The 22,882-nt window shown below is 41.7% G+C and overlaps 1 long non-coding RNA gene across 1 annotated transcript in view; it reads right to left on the bottom strand.

Moving 5' to 3' along the window:
• Positions 1–16,321: 16,321 nt before the first annotated feature.
• Positions 16,322–22,882, bottom strand: part of LOC309867489 — a 134,053-nt gene continuing 127,492 nt past the window's right edge. The window contains exons 9-10 of the long non-coding RNA XR_014313196.1: positions 18,924–19,105; positions 16,322–16,693 (exon numbers count right to left, since the gene is read on the bottom strand). This is a non-coding gene — a long non-coding RNA (uncharacterized lncRNA). The remainder of the gene's footprint in view (positions 16,694–18,923; positions 19,106–22,882) is intronic.

Here is a 22,882-nt window from a genome sequence, read left to right as displayed (position 1 = left end):
TGGGTTCAATGGAATCACAAGGGTCTTTTCAGAAGAAGGTGGGAGGGTTAAAGACAGAGAGAGAAAGAGAGAGAGATGTTACACTGCTTTGAAAACAGAAGAAAGGATCTATGAGTCAAGAAATGCAGGCAGCCTCTACAAAGTAGGAAAGACAAGGAACAGATTCCTTCTGCAAGCCTTTAATAGGAGCTCAGCCCTGTTCCCAACTTGATTTGGTTTCTTCTGGCCTCCAGAATTATATAATGAATACGTGGTGTTTAAAGCCACTAATTTTATGATAATTTGTTTCAAGAACAACAGGAAATTAATACAGGTGCCTTTACAAAGAAAGTGAGTGGTCTTTTTTTTTTTTTTTTTTTTTTTCATGAAAATAGCTTTCAGGTTTGTTTGCCTTCCAGCCCCTGGAGGAAACAACTCAAAGCCGCCTACTTCGTACACCAGGTGGGAATAACCTACCTAGCCTGCTTCACGTGGCAATCGCACCTCGGCCTCCCCCAGCATACACAGAACAAGTCTGGCACCCAAGAATTCTTTTCAAAATTGCTGAGACCTTTAGTTCCTTGGTGCCCCAAGCTTTCACAACAGTTATTTATTCATATGTTTTGTAGCCTCAAGGCCTTGTAACTTACTTGATTTCACGTCTCCCTCTTTCAGAGACCTATGCTCCTCAAGAGAAGGTATCATCATGTCTTCTTCTCCTTCCTGCTTCTTCAGCACACCACCACCCCTGGTAGTGGTATCCAAGTACAGAGAGATGGGGAGCACGGATGGCAGCATGGGAAGATGGCCCAAAGCCCATCCATATTTAATGGTGAACTCCTCAAGCCAAGTATGTGCTTTGCCCTCACAAAATCTGCCCTGAGAAACAGAGCTATCCCTACTCCATGGTGGAAAGTGTTTGCTACTTTCCCTACACCATCCTCAAACTTATATTTTCTGTCCCACTGTGACCCATTCTGTATAAAAAAAAAAAAAAAACCTAAGTCTATAGAGCCTGAATTATATTTCTTATGTAAAAAACAAACAAGATTTGTGGTATCTTTCTGTCTAAGCTTTGAAACTGATTTCTGTCTGCGGAACCTGAAATCAATTTGACACATGGATTTCAGCCATTTGAGGTAAATGTCCTTTTGTCTGGAAAATCTCCTACCATTTCTGCCCAAAGAGAGCTTCTGTCTCAGAAGTTCTCTAATAGTTATACTCTAATACTCACTGATTTGGTACCAGTTTTATATAACTTGCATTGGGGGGCATCTTTTGTTAGTGTCTTTTCTTAATGTCTAATGTCTTTCTAACTAGAGACAAAGCCAATTGATATCTCGGGAGGGACTTCTGTATGTCAGGCACTGTGGTAGACTCTGGGGATGCAGTGATCAGAAAAAGCCACAGTTCTATCTCACAAGGGATTGAAAGAAAACAAGAATCAGGTGATTTTTGGTTTTGGGGGGGTTTTTTTGTCCCTTCACACCCTTCTCATCCCCTCCACAGAGTCTAGCAAAGAGAAAATTCATGATCTATTTGTGTTTGTGGATTGGCTTCTTGACCAAAATAGATTAATAGGAGATCTAATCATGAACATATTATGCCACACATGGTTAACTAAAACCACAGGGATTACACTTCATCAAGCCCAAATCTTTGATTTTCTAGATAAAGACACTGAAGCACAGATAAAGTCATACAACAAAATACACAACTAGGGACAGGATGAAGGTTGTATCCCTGTCTTCTGTCTTCTAATTCGGTGTGCCTTTAATTGGACCCAGAGGTGACAGTTGTACTAAATTCTGGGGACAGCTCAGTTTGACTTAGCCTGAACTTGCTACAAACGTTCAGTCTCACTAAGCTGCGCACATGTCTGAGGACACCCCCAGTCCTTCCCCACGCCTGTCCGTCTCACTGTCATTCTCTCGGCAGTATGCAGCTGCAGCTGGTACTAATGACCTTCAGGGTCCCTGGGAAGCAATTTATTTCATTTTTTTAAGAAATAAAGGAAATGTTAATATCACAAGATCTATGTCTAAAATGCCCATGGGCAAGTTTCCTCTCTGACTTTATTCTCTCTCATTTTCAACTTTCCTTTTTTTTTTTTTTCTTTTTCCACGTCAAGTTGTCAGGATGACTTTGATCTTGGAGACACATGTCTTCTCCTTCCCTGACTCTGACAGAACTCTCACCTGCCACCCTGAGACAGTTCCACAGAAACCCATTAATTCTTTCAAGTCTAAGATCTGTCCCTGTGTTCTGTCCACAGGGGCAGGGAGTGTCCCCATCACAAAAGATAGATGTAACTCGAAAGAAAAGTGTAAGTGCACATGCATATCAATTGGCCTTAAAAACCTAAAGCAGTTTGTCTTCCCAGACCTGGAGATCAGTGTTTCCCACACTTGCTCTTTTAAGACAACCTTTGGAAGCCTATTTTCATATCAATCCAAAAACACAGCAAATACAGCTCTGTGTGTTATTCAGAACTGAGCTGCACATCTGAGCTGTGGCTCAATTACTGCCCATTGATAAGAACTGCATTTCAAATTAAGAGGAGGAGATGGTTTCAGGTTAGGGAAGTCCTTTGGTTACAAGCAAATGGAACAACTTGCAGGGATATTGTCCCTTTTAACCTTCCATTTTCATAAATACTATAGTTAATTCTGGGTAATAAAAATGTGAAGTTTAATCAATGGCAAACAAACATTTTGGCAGGAAATGGAAAATGGCTTACTGGTGAGGACTAAACAAAAAGGTCAATGCCTGCCAAGTTTCCTTTACACCTTGGTTCCTCCCTACCCCCCCCATCCCCCCAGACTCCACCTTCCTAACCCTCCCTACCCCTCACCAACCCCCACTCCTCCAGCCCCCTCCCCCCATTAGCTCCAGAGGACATTTGAGGACAGGAGAGAAAAGGAGAGGGATGCAGACAAGAATCAGAAGAACGTCTATTTGTAAATTACTTATTTTTTGAGAAATTTCAATTCATGTAAAATGTTTAATGGATGGGAAGAGCTCTGAATTCTATAGAAGACCAGTAACCGAGACCAAATATCTTTGAAAACTAACAAGAGAGGGGAAACATCTGTCACGTGCGTGCCCTTCCATCCTCCAAGAAGTTGCAATCTTGGGCCCTGGGAGGGGAACCGTAATTTTTATTTGAAAACCTCTCAGGACGATTCTTTTGTATTTTCCCTTTCTTTCTTCGCAGATCACAGCAGCAATTTTCTTTTATCATCAGCTATTTATAGTTTTCTTTTCTCAAAACCTTGGCCAGAAGGAAACTGGGCAGAAAGCAAAGCATTTCTTTCAAAAGCCACGCTATTTTGCAGCACTGTTCCAAACTATTAGGTATAATTGTAAGACACACACACACACACACACACACACACACACACACAAAAGAAAAAGAAAAAAGAAAACCCCCAAACTTGTTCAACTTTTTCCCCCTCCATGTGGTCTGTTCTACCTTAAGAAGTGAAAGCCAAACAAACATTCTCTTCCTGCCCCCGGAATGGTTGTAGATAGAAATGCCCCTCAAATATTATCTTTCTTATTCAGAAATGAACATGCCCAGGAAAGGAAAACACTCAGTATAATGAAGGTGGCATAAACCTCACGCCTATTTCTCATATCTCAGACATTTCACTGGAGTTTCAAAATACTCTGGAAGGATTGGGGTGTGTATGGTCAAGATTTAAAGACCCATCAACGAACAACAACCCCCTGGCATTTAGTCATTTCTTTTGGACCCACAGTAGAGCAGTTAAAAGATTATTTGTAGTCTTATATATGTGACTCCACATTCTGCCTCTAACTCTTGCTAATTTGGTGACCTTGAAGAAAAATACTTGGCCTCTCTCACACTAGGGTGCCCCATTCATTAAAGAAGGATAATTTAGGCCTTAGCAAATAGGAAAGGCTTAGCACATTGTGACCACCTGAACTACAAACAATGCTTATTCCCTGCTGTACGGCCTTGTCCTGGGCTTGCAGACAAGAAGGTGTTACTTCACAGGCTCTTATAAATTGGGACCATGTGACTGAGTTCTGGACAATGTGGTGTGGACAGAGGTCATTTTAGTCCCTTCCAGACCCAGCTATCAAAGTTCTCTTCTTCCAGATCTCTTCATGACAAGCCTCAAAGTCAGGTACAAGCCTGAGCTCCTGTCAGCTTGGGTACCCAGGAGGAGCAGAGCCCCCCCAAAACCTGCATTCATTGAAGGAAATCCCTATGATAAAGAGAAGGGTGAGCAAGAGTACACAGGGCAAGGCTTCAGACCATGATGCAGATCAGGTCTGTCCCCCAGAAAGGAAAGAGGGGAGGAAGGAAGGGAGGAAAGCTGGGTAGCAGGGGTTTCACATGGTGGGACAGCTCTGTGAAGATCTGGGGCAGGCGATAGGGGAGCTCCAAAGCAAAGGTTGCTCCCCCTCCCCCAGAGGAATCCTGCATTGGGCAGAAATATCCCTCCTCTAGCTCCCCACTGTCCTCAGTCACTGACTAAGAGCAACCCAGAAATGGAGGGGCGCGGAGAGAGGGCCCAGCAGATACAGCACAGTGAATCTCAAAGGCACAGCAGCTGGAGGTTGTCAGCTAATATATTCCTTGTCTCAGGATGCCTTTGGAAGGGGGATCTGAGTAGTATACCTACCAAACCGCCACAATCCCTCAATAAGTAATAGCTATTTTTTACCATCCCGTGACTCTTTGCCTCTCTCTGAGTCCCTTTGATGGCATTCATCCAAGATGTCTGCTTGCTAGAAAATAAGCTTCTTGAGGCTTCATCATCATCGTCATCATCATCATCACTCTATGTCAGGGTTTGTTTGGTATAATAAATGCCAAATGGGGGAGTGAGTGACTGAGTGACAGAGTATGAGTCTTTGGAAGAGTAAAGATAACTCTGAGGAGGTTAATGTTGAGGGAGCTAATCCTGACCATTGTGAGCTACTTCCTTCAGAGAGATTACCCCTCCCACCCCCCACACCTAACATTGAGATTTCAGGGTGGGGCCAATGGAAGATGTTTGCATACTCCAAAGTACCTAAGGTTATGGAGAATGGGCATGGCCCTGACATCCCCACCCCCTCACTCTGAGAAGCTCTATGCGGCTCTCTTGGGGCTTAGATTGGTTGCATTTGGTTAGGAAAGGTAGGTAGGATAAAGTGGAAGAGACAAGAAGAGGAAAGATGAAGAAGCAGATAAAATGGCAGAGTACAGACTGCAGAGTAAAGAAGGATATAGGATATTCTAAGGGTTTTGCATCCTGATCCAAAGCAGGAGAATATTTGAGTTGTGTGTAGGTACTCTATAAAATGTGGCTTTGGGGAGAGAGACTTCTGTCCAAACCTCCAACCCTGAATGTCTGTGTGACCCCAGAAAATTCACTTAACCTCTCTAGTACAAAGTAACATGTTATATGAAGGTCAAGATCATGTTCGTTCCTGCTTATGCTCTGTACCAGGTGCCCAGCATGGCTCTGGGAACATGACTGACCCTTGGGTCTCAGAACTGGAGTTGGGCTGTCTGGATTTGAACTCTGGCTCAAACATTGACTGAATATGTGGCCTGAGGCCCCATGAAACTCTTCTGCCTGGCTTCCTCACCTATAAAGCAGTTATGTTAATGACAACTCCTCCATAGGGCTGTTAGGAAGATTGAAATGAATAATCCAGGTAAGCACGAGAACAGTGACTGGCACATAGCATGCAACCAACAAATGTTAGCTATTATTATAATTATTGTTGTTTGTTGGATTAGTGAATCTTTCAGACCTTCCATTGTCTTACCTGTAGAAGGAAACTAAACATCTACCCTGTACATTTCTTCTGAGGATTCAAGGAGATAATGCAAGTAAAAAGCCTCTTCCGTTGCTTCGCACAAAGTTGGTCTCAAGAAGGATCATTATTCCCAGCCCCGTTCCCCCAAACCTTAACCCTGGCATCTCTCTGAATGGAATTCTTACCCTCAAAGATCTTGTCCAAACCTTCCATAGCCCTTCCCAGGGCCTGGGTTGCATATCTGGGTGTCTCCATAACACAGTCCTAAGCCCCGGGCCAGGATGCTCCGGAGCTTAGGGTTGAGTCCATCCCCTTCCATCCATGTTCCAGCCACCTGAGCTCCACCCAGCCATCAGAAATTCCCTCACTCTGGTCTCAGGATAGGGACTTGGGGCTGTCACTGGTGCATTTTTCCAAAAGAAGGAAAGTCTCTGTGAATACATCTTCTTCCCAGGCTTGGGTTCCTCAGTGGCTCTCTTCAGTGTCCATTGTTCACAGATGTGTCCACCAAGCTGCTTTCTGTAATGCGTTCTCCACTGTGATGGAGCTGCTGTGAAGAACATGATACAAACCTATGTTGCATTCTACTCTATTCTAAATCTCCAACCTCAGGACATCCTTCTAGAGTTGTAGCCGTCCCAAAGTCGATGGACATCACAGCAACCAAAACGAGAGTCATCTGTTTCCATTGCAGAAGATACAACCCTAGCAATGCTGTGCTTCCATTATAAATAAGTTTACGTTTAATGCTTCAGTGAATGCTAGAAAGAAAGAGCAAGGATTAGGCAAGAGCCATATGGCCCAGATCGCCAGCACCAAGGGTTGTAGAGCACTGAGACCATCAACCGTGCCTCTCGGGAAGGAAAGCTCTTCCTCTATCCTTATGGGGACTCTGTGATACAATGAAAATACCAGGACAAACAGTCTTGCAGGTTTAAAAAAAAGGAAAAAAGAAAAAAAATGTATCTCACAGAATAGTGGGCCAAATATGTGGAATTTGAGTTTGGTATTTATTGATGAACAAGCCACACAAAAGCATTCGTATCTCAGAACCTGCCCAGTAGGGAAGGACACGATGAACCAGTAAGTGGGTCTGAAAGACATTAATTCCTTCTTCTCACTTTTCATTCTTGTACTGATTAGGTCCTTGGGGGTTATTCCAGACATACATCTCTGAAGAGGAATTTGGAGGATGAAGAGTAGGGATTTCTCTTCTCTAAGTTTAATGATGAGATGAACAGTGAAAAAAAAAAAAAAAAAAAAAAAAGATAAAACTGAAAACAACCAAAAAAGAAAGACTTGTAAGTGGGCATTGCCTATATATACATGGGTATGGGGAGCAGGGGAGTGTCACTAGCTCCCCCAACAGGACACCTTCTAAGACCAGTCATTTCCTTGTTGTTAAGTCCAACGGGCATTATTACCCTTGTTTTATGAGTCTGCTCACAGCTTCAACAAGATTGCGTTGTAAAAAGGCACCCTCTTCTTTCTACTCTGACAGAATGATTTTATCCTTTTACACAACTTTAAGCATCATATGCCAATGAAAACCAAAAGTTAACGGCCCGAAGCAGGACAAGTCTGCTTCCAGACTTGACCTGTAAGCTTGGACTTACTCATGCCTCTACCTGGCTACCCTACAGGCACCTCATTCGCAGTGTGTCTGCTCCATAGCAAACTCATGGTCGTGTTTCTGCCTACCACCCCCCTCCTTCTCCTTCTGCCCTCCATCCAGCAGCATAAGCAGCAAAATTTCTCTTGTTACCATCTAGATATGTGTACATATTTATGTATGTAATACTGCAATTTATAATAAGAACTGTGTATTTGGTCTTCATCACCTGTTGCTCATCCAGACCTCCTAAAACCCTTGGAATTTCTTAAGTGCTCTGGATTGCCTTTTGTTATGTAATAAGGTAACTTTTGGACCGCACCTGGTGGCTAGTGGAAGCAAGCACGTGATTAGAAGGTTCAGTTGCACCCATCCACCTCTGAGGAAAGCAGAGGAGCTGGGGATTGAGCTCAATCATCAATGGTCAATGATATAATCAATCGTGCCTAGGTATTGAACCTTCTGTGAAAACTCAAAAGAATGGAGTTTGAAGAGCTTCTGTGTTGCTGAACACACCAATAGGGGGATGGAAGCTCTGTGCTCTTTCCCCAGACCTTAGCCTATGCCTCTCTTCCATCTGGCCATTTCTGAGTTACATCTTCTTATAATAACCCCCTAATCTAGTAACTAAAATGTTTCTCTAAGTTCTGTGAACTGCTCTAAGCAAATTAATCAAACCTAAGGAAGGGACTGTGGAAGCTTCTAATCCGTAGCTGATCAGTCAGAAGCACAGGGGCAACCTGGATTCATGATTAGCAATCCAGAGTGGAGAGCAGTCTTGGGGGACTGAGTCCTTAACCTGTGGGGTCCGAAACTATCTCCAGGCAGGTAATGTCAGAATTGAGTTGAATTATAAGACATCAGACTGGTGTGCAAGAATCACTTGGTGGCGTGAGAATACCCCTCCCCCCAAAACACCTCCACTCTAGAAATGGTACCAGAATCTTAGTCTATGCATCTTGATTTAACTAAAATTCATTTCCCTTAGTAGATCCATAAATGCATGAAATATAGACTTTGTATCATCAAAAGCCTCACTGGTGTTATAAGTTCTAGGCACACAGTAGTCCTCCATCAATATTCATTGAATAATAGAAGCAAACAAAATAATATATACAAAATATTCACCATATGGTTACCACTATCCAATAGTTCTCTCCTTCCTCTGAACCAAATAACTCACATTAAAAGATAAAAGCAGAAGCATGGGAGATATAAAATAATAAAAATTCCACAATTGCTAATATTTCATTGTGGAATATTTTCACTCTAAGAATCTTTATCGAAGTCATACACAAAGCCACCATGCTCATCTGCCTTAAACCAAGTACTGTTCCCCATGTGTTCTGGGAAAAGACAGTTCCTCACTTCCAAACCCAAGCAAACACAAGAAATGTCTCTTTCCTGATTCTAATGCAAATCCTCTTGTATCCTTCAGGTTTTCCACTGTTGTCTCATCTTGTGTGTTCCCCGCAGCACTGGGAGGCCCTGGAAGACCAAAGAAAAGGTACAGATATGCGAAAAATCTGTGTAGTTAACATCTCCCTCCCTGGTGAGAAACCAGAAACCATGTCTTCTGTGCCCTTTTTCATGTTGCCCATCAAGGTCCTAACCCAGGGATGGCTCCTCAGGCTGTAATTTGACTGTTGTCCTCCTCACTTGCCTGTGTACTACAGCATCTCTGAAGAAACTCAGAAAAGGTTCTGCTTCTGGCCACACTGGGTCACCCTCACCTGCCTATGACACAGACCATGAACTGGACTTTTCCTCAAGAGAAGAAAGAAAAAAAAATTCTTCCTTTGATTCAAGATTTCATTGTGCTTCCAAAGCAAAGTAAACAATGAAACTGAAACTTAAGATAACTTTTATTCCCAATTCCCTTAAGCCCAGGCACCTGATACCCAAGTGTGGTTCAGAGTTCATCCCACCCACAGACCTCTCGTGCTCAGAGCCCTGCTGTGCTTTTGATGATGACTGACTGCAAAATAAATCTGAGAGAAGTGGGGGTCTTGTCCTTGGGGTGGTCCAACAGCCCCTTTAGACACACTGTTCTTTCCTCCAATTGTGTGAAGCCATTGACCAATATAAGCATTGTTCACTCCTACAGGCCTCAAGTCCCTGCAGTCGGCCATTAAATATTATTTCAGGTGGTGTGAGGGTCATGCCGGAGCACCTCCGTGCTGTAAATGACACGGAAGAAACAGACACTAAACCACAAACGCCTGGTGCTCACTAAACTAAGCAATTTGGCCTCAAAAAACTCACAGATATCGTCACCCTCACGCAGTACTTTTCTCCCACTTTTTTTATGCAGAGCCTATCTCTATGTTAACCCTGCACATGCATGCCTTCTGCCTCCTTCGTCTACCTACTGGATGAAATTAACTTCTTTGGTAAATTTAATTTCATATTTTGTGAGGATTAATAAGTTTCTACTTAACGAGGATGAATGCTTTGTGGAAAGGAGTACAGGTGACAAGAAGGTTGGATTTGGATCCCAAGACCTAAATTCCAGGACTGACTCTGATAATAGCTGGGTAGGTCAATTGGGCGAGCTCCCCAAACAACTCTGAGTTTAATTAATCCCATTTTACAAGACTTGGAAACAAGACTGGAAACAAGACTTTCCCTTTCCCATCTCTCATCTGTATTCTGGGAATCAATGGGGGAGTCAGTAAGAAAATGGCACTGGTATAAAGGCAATGTATAAATTCAAGGTGATATGCCCCAATGGTCATCATTACCATCATCACCATCGTCACCACCACCACCACCATCACCACCACCATCATCTTCACGCCACGGATGGTCTTGATGCTTTTCATGTTGTACTGCTGCCACCTAATGGCAGAGCTGAATGAACGTGAAGCTTTCTTAAAGTTGTACAGTTGGGTTTTTAAATTTGTATTCACCTGGACTGAAGTCAGAAAATGTACAGGCTCAAAAAAGGAAAAAAAAGAAAAAACTAAACAGAAATGATCACACTTGTTATACTTGGCAAGTGGAATTCAACCCCAACCTTGAATAAATGGGGCAGAAATAAGCCCCAGGTCTAGATTAAAGGGAAAGCCCACCAGGTGGTCTTATTCATTTTTTATTAGTCCAAATGTGTTTTGCATGTTAGAAAGCATGCTCCTATTAACTTCCAGACATAAAGTGAAAACATTTAGGGCAAGCTGTGGACTGATTGTCAGAATTGGAGGGACCGTGGCATTTTGAGACTCTTGAGACAGAAAACTGGGTCTATTGGTGTGAGAAGTTGTTAGCAGCAACTGGTTGAAGCAGCTGTGCACATGGCCTGGCAGAACATCTTTTTGAGGAGGTTCAGACTGTACCCTCATTCCCAAAGGGGCAAGAATTTCTCCTCACACACTTTACGAAAAAACAAATGCTCTGACTCCTTTTTGGTCCCCTTCTCCAAACATTCTAGTTAAACATTCCATAGGGCAATAAAAAACTAATAACTAGCCAGTTGCACTTTTCATTTCCATGGTAACTTTCCTGTGGAGGTATTCCAACGTTCTTATGAAAACAGGGAACGCTGATCAAGCTACATCCAGGAAATGAGGCTATGGCTTTATTTCAGGTCGACAAGCAGAACTCTTCCTCTCTGCCGAAAGTCAACGAAGTTCCGGGTGCACAGACAACATGCCCCCACACTTGGATAGAAACATACCTCATTAAGATAGCTAAAAGAGATTGGTTAACTCAGGCTTCGCTCCAAAGGCATGAAAGCCCAAACCAGGTTGGTGAAAGGATTCCTCTGTCCTAGCGTAACTTCAGACTTCACGGAGATACCAGAAGATATTAGAGAATGACTGGTCTTCTTATCTTTAGAAACAAGAGCTTGGCATAATTTACTAAACCTTTAGTTAAGAATAAATTTTCAATATGATAGAAAGTGTTAGTAAAAAATGAACATTATAGTAAAAGAAAAGTAGAAGACAAAAATATAAATTGTTAAATTGGAAGAATCTACTCCCATTCATCATATTAAGCAAGAAATACATTTTCCAACTCTGTAAATGATTCAAAAGCAGCAGCTTCAACTTTTCCCAACATTCAGGGCATAATTCTGGTCTGTACAACCAATGGGTCAATAGTCCATCTTGGCTAGTCTGGAAAGGTATTGTTTTTCAAGGGAGTCTGGTAAAATTACAAGCACCGGAGAAAAATAGAGTATGTAATGCATTTATGATAAGCCTAGAAAAGTAACTCTAGGACGGACTCAAAATAAGGGTAAGAATAAGAAGAGAAAAAATAATTACAATAAAAATGGAAATAAGATTAGGAACAAAAATAAGAATAAACATGAGAATGAGAATAAGGACACGAAGAGCCACATTTTAATTCATGCTATTTGCATTATGATACTAAGTTTTATTGTAAGCATAAAAATTTGTTAATCATTGAGACATTTTATTTGTGTTCTATCTGTATCCTGGCATATTTAAGCATTTTTGAAAACTTCTGGAGATTTGTGCTTTTAATTGAATCACCAGGAGGTTTATGAAACAACTTTAACTTTGCAGTCAATATCTAAGCATTTAGAGAAATGTATTTTATTAAATCCGTAAGTTTTTATTCAACATGAATCTAATAGTATGTGACTATTTAGAAGAGTGTTTATTGTTTACTGGTAAAAAAAAATTACTTGATAAATTCATAATATCAATAATTTGGACATTAAATAAACATCAAAGAGGTAATAAAAAGGCTTTTCTGTGTATAAGAGTCATCTGGGTTTTGAGAATCTTCATGGACAGTGACACAATATCCCTAATAGAAAGTAGATTTCGTAAATGATCAGCTTTTCTTCTCAAAGGGACTGATGGGAACTTTACTTATCCCAATACCTGAGAAACTGGTCCCCAGTTTCTGGTGATCCTCTCCTGAGAGTCCTTACCACCTTTGGGGAGATGTTATTTTCTCATTTCCAGGCTCTTGTGACTATTACTGTTTTGTAAGGTGTCCACAGTTTTGTATCTGTGATTCTAACTGGGTCCCTCTTTTACTTCCTCTATCTTACCAGTTTCAGTGTTTCCTACCATGGTGACTTCATGGGAAGGTTATGTCCCTAGTGTTACTTTGGTGAGAATTGGGGTTTATGTTAGCCAAAGACTCCTCGATTTCTTGTCAGAAGTTTCTACTCTAACTACCTTAAACAAAACAGACAAACAAAAAATATTGGCTCGTGTGCTCTGCACAGGCAAGGGTATCGCTGGGATGATCAGATCAGACACTCAAGTGTTGTTGGATCTCTTGTCCTGCTTCTCTCTGAATGAACACTGACCTTATTTTCTCTTAATGTAAACAGGCGTCCTCCACACAGTTGCACATATGCTGTCTGTGTCCATGGACTCACATTCTAACAGTTTGCTAACTAAAAGACAAGAGGGTTTTCCTCTCCCAGTTGGAGTTGGAAAGATCCCGTGGAAAGTTTGTTACTGGCCAGCCTATGATCATGTCCAGCCTATGGCTAGAGAAGTTGAAGGACGATTATTGGCTCGCTGTGACTCATATATTATTGCTTACTATCTAACAAATGAGGTCTGTTCAGAAGTTCGAGTGTGGTTACTGGGGAAACTGTCACGACCTGGAAATCTCATGAGAAACCCAATTTAGGGTGTGTCGAATCCTGGCAGTGATGCAACAGGTTAAAGATCCCAACACTGATAACATCGGCTAATGGAGATGAAGACCCAAAATGTAAAAGTTAAGCACCTACAGTCTACATAAGGATATACAGACAGAAAACTAATCATAACCCAAAGACCCATGATATCTCTTTCAGTTCAATCTAATAAACAAAATAATATATCTTTGAAGTATACTTATGTGGCTCATCTAAAATGCTTTTTTGTGTGTGAATGAACAAATTTCTATTTTTGAGCTGTAATTTGTGTAGGCAAGGCAGGCTCACAAGTGTTTGAAAGACTAAGAGGTTGGAACAAATTTGTTGAGCTTCTGCCACTGCCAAGGCCTTTAGATGAATTGCAATGAATTAGATTAAGTCCCCTGGCCGTATCTGTTTCTCCCATGTCATCATAAAACCTGAAATTACGCTTAAATGTAATCATGTAAAGATAAAACTTAAGTTGCATTAAGTCTTCAGGCTCCTTTTTGGATCGAGACTGAGAAAGACAATTAAAAGAAAATATAAAGATATCTGGATGCAAATTAAAATTCTGAGTGAGTGCTAAGAAGCCCCACAAGCACCAAAGAAGCAAGTACAAAGTCTTAGTTAACCACTTGATTGGAAACTAAGTGGACGCCTTGCAGATGTTTTTACATAAGAGAACTGCAAGTCTTAGTGAAGCTAAAACAAAAACTTCGCCCTTTTTATATAAGAAAACGTTGTGACTGGTGCCCCTCGGTAAATTAGGAGCTTTGATATGTGCTTCTTGCCCTCTGAATTGTTTTTCCAACAGGAGGAATAGATTTTCACTAAGCCTGCTATATTTTACTCAATCTCTGCTTTTGATCAAGGTCACACATTTTTAAAAACACTGGCTAGTACTCCTTGATGCCTTGTCATTCTAAGCCCAACTCGGACACTGGAGGAGAAATGTTAGTTGTAAAAGTCAGCACTGACTTCTAGAAGTCCATGCCTAAAGCTAAACATTCAGCCTCACAAAGACTCAAACGCCTTTTTACTTTATTCTTGTAAGCGCCCTCATCTTCCCCACTGGAAGTCATAGGAAAGGGGACAATAAAAGATGAATTTCCATGAAAACAATAATTATTGAGGGCCATCATTTGGTGCCTGGACCAGACCCCTGCCAAGAATTTGCTTGGAGTCCGGGAAGAAGGGCTCAGGTAAAAACCACATAGCAGATGATCTAAGAAGGATATTTCCATCTAGTTTTCTAAAGCCAGGTGGAGAGGCACAAAGTTAGACACCACTGTGTGAGACTCCCATTACCTTAGCCTCTTGCCTCAGACTCCGGAGCCCACAAGAGTAGATGCGTTGGGTACTGGGCAGCTGCCAATACCGACAGCAGCAAAATGCACAGCCACCACTACAGAAACCCCTCTGTTTAAGATCTCTGCTGTTGTCTCCCCCACCACCGCGACTCGTTCCCCTCCTATTGATGGAGCATACCCTATGCCGCAGCCACTGCTCTTGTCAACGGGAACACAGCTATGAACAAACTACAGGTGTGCTCCCTGCCCCCATGGCATTCATGTCCTGGCGGGGAGCACCAGGAAATAAACATCAAAACCGAGAAATTAGGTAACTGCAGATCATTGCTATGACGGAAAGGAAACTGCTTTGTTCTTCGAAATGGAGGTGAGGGGATGGGCTACTTTCGACTGGGATGGTGATGGAAAGCCTTTCTCGTGGATGACTAAGCCAAACCCTGAACGATGAGAAAGAGCCAGCCCTTTAAGGACCACATGGATGCGCTCTGCAGACAGAGGGAACACGGGACAAAGGCAGAGACACTGAGAAGGGGAGAGGTCCGGCGGCTGAAGCTTCCTGGAGATGCTGGGGGCAGGGGCTGCAGTGTGTAGAGCAAGGAGGGGAGGATGGAGAGGTGGGTGGAAGAGAGAACATGCAGGGCCCCGGGGAGCCTGCTCCATTACCACCTACATCCTTTCATTATTATACATATAACAATATATTATAAAAGTTAATTTACTCTTCTCTCTCTTTGAGTAGATGGTGAGTTCCTTAAGTACACTATATCTTATTCATGATAATAATTATAGCTCCCATTTATTGAGGAATAGCAGGCACTAGGCTAGCTACTTTGCATACATTATCTCCAATCTTCACAACAACCCTGCAAGGTAAGTATTATTAGCATAATTTTAACAGATGAAAAAAACCCAGCTAAGTGATTTGCCCAAGGCCAAACAGCTAGCATGGGGCAAAGCAGGCATTTAAATCTCCCTCTTGTCTGGCTCTGAAATCCGGGGTCTTCTTAGTATCTAACCCACATTGTCTTCACGTCCATGTGCTTATTCATCTTTGTAGCCCTGGATCCTGGCACGTTGCCTGGCACATTCGGAAGACTCAGATAATCCAGAAACGTCTGCGGCGCTGAAGGGGAGTGAACTGAACGTAAGCCCGCAGAAGGGGAGGCCGCAGGGCTGGGGAGACGTTACGGGATGGTGCATCTTGGTAAAGGTAGTCTTCTGTCTCGGGACAAATGGGAAAAACGATAGGAAGTGGCAGAGAGGAGACTGCACTTAATAAAACTAAGTGAAAGCGAGGGGGTTTCCTGAAAGTGAAATGTATGACACACGGGCACAGCTGCATATCGTGTTCAGAAAAAAATTAATGGGATTTTAAACAGAAAGGCTGCTCAATGTGCTTGCAAAATGGAGATACAGAAGAATGCGCCCCGATGATGAGAACAGAGCAGGGAGAGAGGGGGATGGCACCATTGTAATTGCCTGTAATTCTCACCCCCTCCTCCTCCTGACTTTAATTAGGACACTTGCGAGACACACACATTTGTAAGAGTGACAGAGCTAATTGAAGAAAACCACATGTCTCATCAACAACCAAATCAGGAATAATAATCAAAGCCGCAGAAGCAAAATTGGAAGGCACGGAGCTGTCAAAAGCGGGAGGAACTCAAATACAATGAGGCATGTAATTTAGAAAAAGCGAGAGGGTTCTATGGAAGCATTAAAAATGGGACATGAAATAAAACGGTTAACTTGACTCAAACTGAAACTTTCACTCCCCCAATCTGGTCACAATTAAATCTGGTCAAAATTCATCTAGTCCTTTCAGCCTGTGTTCTGGGGATGGCTGCATTATTCCGTTTCACGGGCTAGCAAGGTCCAGGTGAGTGGAAGCACCCACTCTCTCCCTGAGCTACTCACCACTACACTCCGCTCCCCTGTGCTGTCCTGAGTGCAGATGGAAAATGACAGGTCTGTTCAGCCTTGATTTTTAACACTGCTTACACTCAGAGGTCATTATTAAGTCATTCCTCCATCTTTTATTTGCAAACCTATGGTAAAAGTTGAATTAGCAAGTTCAGTCGAGGAGGAAGCCTCCTCACTCATCCCATTTCTTAGCTGGCTGGACATCTGTTGCTTGCCTCCCCGGTATCCATACTCCCCTTTCTCGGCAGTTCGGCCCCTGGGGTTCCATCCGCAGGCATGATTCAGTACATGAGGGCAGTTCAGGGTGGGCAAGTGACCCAAGCCAGCCGATCAGAATCTCAACACATTCCTGATCCTGCTGGGACAATGATGCCTGCTCTTCCTCATGATCTCACTCTTCCAACTGTTCGAACAATTGCAGAGGAGGACACTTCTCCCATACTGTCTTAGGTTCTCCAGCCGAGTCTACAAAATAAACCAACAGCAGACAGATGAACAGAAGAAAAGGCACACACCTTTATTTGATATTAAAAATGTTGCACAGTGCAAGGGGACTTCCTAGAAAGAAGAGAAAATTCCCGAAGACACAGCTAGGCTCAGAGGCTTTTATACCATTTGGATGAAAAAAAAAAGACAGATTTAAAGAGCAGTAACAGGACAAAGGAGAGGGACGTCGAAGCTTCTAGGGGCAGAAAATTGTAGAAAGGCGAATATAAGAGAAAACTAATGGTAGATAAGGGCTAAATAGTGGGATTTGTTTGTGTGGACTCCTTCTTGGTGCCATGTCATTGTCAGGGATGAGGTTGGTATCCTCGTCCTGGCACAGGGAAGACAGAGGGAGGCAGAGACACCTTCATGAGGGGAATTTATGATCTGCTTGGGGGCAGATAGAAAGAGCGCAGAAAGGTCACCCTGCATCAGCTCTTCTTCTTATTTGTCTTCAGCTCAAAATAACCCATATGCCAGAGTAGCATATTTTGGGGTGGCATATTCTGCTTCCCTATGAAATCTTACCACCATGTGGAGATTGAGAATGAACTAATTGTATCTCAAGCAAAAGTGGGCAGGCCATCTTTGTTGCATTGTATGAACCCTGGATCAGCCATTCCTGAAGTCCGATCTATCCCTGAATTTCTCAGTTTTATACACATATAAAACCAGGTGCCTATTGGTTTTCATTGCTTGCAGACAAGAAGACTAAACCTAATTTATTTGTGTACTAGTAAACATGGCAATAAGAGTGATGGAAATAACAGCTGGTACTATCAAGTGCCCTTGAGGTGCCAGACGTGGGGTCCTCAGTTCTCCCAATACATCCAGTATATATCCTTATTCACATTTTACCAGCACAGAAATTGATGTTAGAGAGTTTATGTAATTCTCTAGGGTAAGCGATGACATTAAGACCCAGGATTTTCTTTGGAAGTAAATATTTTCAAAATCCATTGCAATGGCAATAAAAGAAGAGAGCAGGTCATAATGTCAATTCTAAAGTTCTTGTGTTATTCAATGAAAAAATAGAGAAAAGCAGCCTGCCTTTCTTTTTGCTTTTTCTCAGGATACTTCTAGATATCCCTGATAAATTCCATCAGGCTTTTCATCATACCTCTTTCCTCACACATATCACAGATTTGCTGATGTTTTCCTTAAGCACAGTTCCACACAAGAGAAGCACACTGCAGAAATTGGAATGTTTGTCACCACTCACGTTCACAACCACCCAAATGGATGTGTATAAGCAAAAGTCACACTCCCAGAGACAGAGCTGCTGAATTTAGAAGCTGCTCAGTAGAAGGAGAGAATTAACCACTGCAGTATATACGAGTTCCCTGGAACTAACCACACAGTCATAGCAGAGTGCTATTGTCTAGTTCAGGTACAATATTCTGTCACGTTCCAATTCCATTACTAGAGTCAGAAGTTACCAGGTGGCAGGGCACCTGGGTGGCTCAGTAGGTTAAAGCCTCTGCCGTCAGCTCAGGTCATGATCCCAGGATGCTGGGATGACCTGGCATAGGGCTCTCTGCTCAGCAAGGAGCCTGCTTCCTCCTCTCTCTTTCTCTGCCTGCCTCTCTGCCTACTTGTGATCTCTGCCTGTCAAATAAATAAAATCTTTACAAAACAAACAAACAAACAAATTCCCTGGTAAGGGAAGTCAGGAACTTCCCTTACCAGTATATAGCAGTCATCTGTAGATTGCTACTTATACTTCCTTCCAAATCCACCCCACTTTCTTTACATTTTGTTCCTCAGTGCAGGTGTATCAGCCCTTCTCACATCCAGCCCGCCACTTCTCAAATGTGTGGCGCCATGGAGGTCAGTCAGCACGTGAGCTAGAACAGCGAGCATGGACCTTACTTTCCTCTTTGCAGTTCTGACCAAAATGTTTGAGTTGATGTAGGAATAACAGATACTTGAAGTCATATAAGAAAATGAACAAGGATATCTTCATGGAGTTTGAGAACATTTTCACATATGCAGCACCAATGGGACATACACTGAAAAGCGTTTGACTTCCATGAACGGTAAGTGAGGAAAATAAATAGGGGAAATCCCAGAACTAACAACATTCCTGATGTGGAAGTTGCTAGAAGGAGACATGGGAACCCATGAAAAAGATGAGGAAAGCTCATGTGGCATTTCTTAAGCCACCATAGCTCAGTATCATTTAGGGTAACTGTAAGGTAGGCTTTACCCAGTTTACTGCCAACAGAAGCATGGAAGCATCATCAGTCTTGCCCTGATGTGGCACGCTCCGCACCAGGAAGGAAACAGAAACATGGACGTCCTCCTATGTAAGGGAAACTATGCAGAGAGAAAGTCCCCTCCTTCTTCCTTCGTACCGATGGATCACCAAACTGGTAGCCAACCCTACAGCTTAAAAACAAAAAAGATCTTCACAACATTCTAGTGGAAAATAAATAGTACTTCTTAAAAGAAAATGCCAGATCTGAGTAAAACTCTAGTCATTCTATGAATATAAGTATATGTATATATATATATATCAAATAAAAAGATTCTGTAAGATAAAGAAAAGGGAACATGCATTCAAGATAGAGACAAAATGTGTGTTTGAAGAAGCATAAATAAGAATTAATATTTACTTTATGCTTGCAATAAAATAAAATGACATTCTACAAAACAAAAGAAAAAGGGATGAATATCCTCAATAGAAATGAAAACAGAGCTGAATGAGGGGCAGCAGGTAGTAAAATGAGAGCCAAGTGGGATACAATAGAATATTGGTAAATTAAAAATTATAGCAGAACTTGAAAGTGGATTCGAAGTAGTAAGTTGACGTTAAGGGAAATAAAATCAGTAAAACAGAAGACAAACGTATTCCTCCAAATCCAAAGAAAAGAACAAAGAAATAAAAATGACAAGAAAGATGATGATAGCTTTGGGCACAGAATAGAGATGCAACTAGGAATTTCCCAGAGAAGAAAACAAATGCACTGAAAGAGAATCAAAAATCAAAGATACATTGGGAGAAAACTGTCCTGAGATAAAATATCTGAATCTGTAGATTTAAAAAGAAAAACCATTAGTATATGGCGTTGAGTTTAAGTAATTGCTATAAATATGGTTACAAAATATAAAGTTAATGTCGTAAAGATTAAAAAGGATATATAATTAATTTTTTAATTTAATTCTATGAAACTAAGAAGTGTTGCCACAAATCGAGGTTCAGATTCAGCAACAATTCTGTGACAGTCTCAAAATGAGTTCCAGCCACTCCTCTTTCCCAACCACAACCCAACCATAGTCTACCTCCTCTGAGAAAAATACCAACCCAGGGTGATCATGGAAAGGGGACTTATGCCTGAGGTTCTGATGCGAGTCCCAGAGGTTAGCTCAGATACAAAACATTTTCCCTCTGAGGTCAAGGGAATCATGCAAACCTGAAGTCAAGAGACCTGGAACTGAAGAAATCCACAGAATCCAAAGAGGAAAGGGGGTTCCATCTCCTGTGCATGGTCTTGGGAGAACCTGCTGATTTCCCTGTTGTATTAAGGCACCACACAGGTAGACTTGGTTCCTCCTTGACTCTGAGACTTGGAACCATAGCAACCAAAGTTATCAGAGAGCAAAGAAGCTTCTCCTGGCATTCACCAGAAGACTGACAGCTTGCTATTTCCTAAATCCTTGACCCACAGGGAAGAGGCAGGTGCTGCTGTGCCAAGCATCACTCGAGGGCTTGTCACCTCTCAAAGTACTCATTAGCTTTACCCATGCACCAAGGATAAATAGAGCACAGGCAAAGGAAATTAACAATGCACCCAAGGGAACCCCGCAATTCAAAAGTGGAAGAAAACAAAGAAATTTCCAATTGTACCTTTAAGAGAGATAAAATGACTGGAGGATAGAGCTAAATTTTTAAGAAAAATTCAGTGAAATAGTATTTAAATAAATCAATTTTAGCACAATAAAAATATTCTGCAACTAGAAAACATGGCTTCCCTATTTATAAAGTGAATATATTGAAGAGGGGAAAAGATCGTCATTGCTGAAAACTAAATTAGTGACCTAGAAAAGCAATTGGAAGAAATATCCCACGACCTAGAGGAAAAATACTTAGAGATGGAAGTAATGAAGGAAAAATAAGATTCTTAAAAGATGGACATGTAATGGGAGTTTCGAAAAGAGAGAGAGGAATAGCTAGAGGACAGCCAAAAATAGCAAAGGAAAACAATGTCCCTGGTTAGAACACTTGAGTCTGCAGATTAAAAGGGCTGAGTTCCAGAGTGATGAGGAAGGGAAAGGGGGAAAGGAAGAAAAAGAAATGGACTTCAAGGGAGGGAGGGAGGAAGGGAAGGAGGAAAAGGAAGGAAAAGAATAAAACAGTTAAGGGTTGACTTTAGTTACCCCAAATCCATACGGTGAAATTCTAACCTCCAGCACTCAGAATGGGACAATATTTGGAGATAATGTCTTTAAAGAGGGAATTAAGTTAAATGGCATCATTAGCATGGCTCCTAAACCATTATAACTGGTGTCCTTGTGAGAAGAGGAGATGAGGATAGAGGCACACATGGAGAAAAACACATCAAGACACGGGGAAAAGACAGCAATCTACAAGCCAAGGAGGGAAGCATCACACGAAATCAGAGCTGCTGACACCTTATACTGTACTTGTAGCCTCCGGGATTATGGGAAAATAAATATCTATTACGTCTGCCACCCATTCTGTGGTACTTTATGCCAGCCCTAGAAAATTAATACAAAAACTAACACTAGGGGCGCCTGGGTGGCTCAGTGGGTTAAAGCCTCTGCCTTCAGCTCACGTCATGATCCCAGGGTCCTGGGATGGAGCCCCACATCGGGCTCTCTGCTCAGCAGGGAGCCAGCCTCCCCCTCTTTCTCTGCCTGCCTCACTGCCTACTTGTGATCTCTGTCTGTCAAATAAATAAAATCTTTAAAAAAAATTAACACTAAATTTTTCATCTGTAATTTTAGATGCTAAAAAACAGGGGAATGATATCAACTGGTTAATGAGAGAAAAGGATTACAACAAAAGAATCTTATATCCAGAGAGTGGAAAGGAGTATATTTATAGATATATCAAGGATTTGGAAAGCACATCACCCACAGAACCCAATTGAGGAAAATACTTAGGAAAGGACTCTAATCAAATAAATGAACAGAACAGATGGCAAGATAAGGACGAAGACAAGGAGAGAAGACAGCAGGAGGCAATAAACTTGAATGGCTATAATGATAGAATCATTAGGAATTTGTAATATTAGAATTCTTGAACTAGCTGAAACCCTCAATAGTGTGGAACTGAAAATAATAAAATATCTCAGCAAAACTTTTGACGCGGGAGGGAGCAGATCACAATCAACATTTTTATGGCACACTAACACGCATGGCATAGGCTCTGCTCTAGACCCTTTGATTAAATCCTCACAACAACCCTCTGAGGAAAATGATATTATTATCCCCACTTTATATATGGGAACACTGAGGCAAAGATGCCCAAGCTGACACAGCTAGTCAATCACTCTAGAGTCTGCTTTTTTCACTGCTGGGCCATGATGCAGTAAAGACAGAATTAAAGGCACTCTAGTGGGTGTGTAGATTGAAAGGGAGTAGGGAGGTCACAGTGATCTAAAACATTTAATTTATTATACTAATCACACACATACGACTTATTATACAAACGGGGACAGTGTTAGATTAAAGGGGCACAAATCCTAATTATGCCAGGAAAGTAAGAACAAATCAGGATTAGCACCAGCAATCAGGATATATCGTCACCCTGTTACCTTTAATAATCGGTAGCAGTACCTAACCTTGGTTGAGGGGTATGATTAATATCTTTATTTCATATAATAGTAGAGAAATACAGGGATACCTTGGAGATACTGCAGGTTTGGTTCCAGACCCTGCAATAGAGCAACTATGATAAGAAAGCAAGTCAAATGAATTTCAGGGGTTCCCAGTGCCTACAAAGTGACGCTTATGCTGTATTGTAGTCTATCAAGTGTGCAATAGCATTATGTCTAAAAAACAATATTTGTATCTTAATTTAAAAATAAAATAAAAAATATTAATAAAAATGCTAACCATCATTGGAGATTTCAGTGAGTCATAACCAATGGTCGCAGATCACCATACAAATATAATAATGAAAAAAGTTGGAAATATTGT

The sequence above is a fragment of the Mustela nivalis genome (genome assembly GCF_964662115.1).
Source record: "Mustela nivalis genome assembly, chromosome: 6".
Lineage (NCBI taxonomy): Eukaryota > Metazoa > Chordata > Mammalia > Carnivora > Mustelidae > Mustela > Mustela nivalis.
This window is presented reverse-complemented; position numbering and strand designations above follow the sequence as displayed.